The following is a 923-nucleotide window of genomic DNA, read 5'->3' on the forward strand; positions in this document are numbered from 1 at the left end:
TTTAGCAAAATTTTGTATCTCTAGCGGAACTATTGAACTCATCAGAAACTAAGCCACAGCTATCTTCATAGCTGTTATGATCTCCATGGCTATGACTATGTGAGATTTGGGTGCCGTAAGGAACGGACTGATCTCTTTGTCAGGATGGCTTGAAGGAAGTAGACTGCTTGAAGATGGATTCTGCACGTTGCTGAAATTTTGAGGGCAAAATTTTCTTTTAGGAGGGTAGAATGTAACAACCCAGTTTTTCGAGTACGCGAGATTTTTCTGAAGGCATGAATTTCTCCGGAAGATCAGTAAAGGAAAAACCTCTGCTATATCATCAAGCATCTCAATCCTCATTATCACCAAAACCTCTTTTGAGGCAAGCTCGACAACGCGGCCACGGAGAACCTAGTTTTTGAACCGTATCGGTTAGGAGTTTTGATTCTAGTTTCCGTAAATAGGCTCAGTTTGATGAACCGAACTCGATTCAAGCGACAAGAAAGATAATAGTATAATATTATCATTATATTAGTATTAGAAGTTTCTTGAATGATATTATAAGGTTACATGGTCAGTTTTAGTTAAAAATAGAAAATCGGTTTAACCGGGTTCACAGTTTACTAGTGCAGCTTAGCACTAGCACTCTCTGATGACTTTAGCAATGCTAAGGCCTCATTATACATGTTTTACTCTCATAATAAATATGTTACTAATGTCATTTATGCTAGTAGCTCAGAAAATAATTTTTAGAGATGTTTTTTTACAAGTGTTCCGATACATCTAGTTTTAGTAGTTATACACCTGAGATATTTTAATATTATTTTAACCCACCTCCAAGCCAACCAATCACAACTCACCCTACACCCCCCAAAACCCCCAAGGCTGGTTCATTTGCTCCTTGTGGCCGAAATTTCCAAGAGAGAAAAGGAGAGAAAAGT

This window comes from Arachis hypogaea, chromosome 20, assembly GCF_003086295.3.
Source record: "Arachis hypogaea cultivar Tifrunner chromosome 20, arahy.Tifrunner.gnm2.J5K5, whole genome shotgun sequence".
Lineage (NCBI taxonomy): Eukaryota > Viridiplantae > Streptophyta > Magnoliopsida > Fabales > Fabaceae > Arachis > Arachis hypogaea.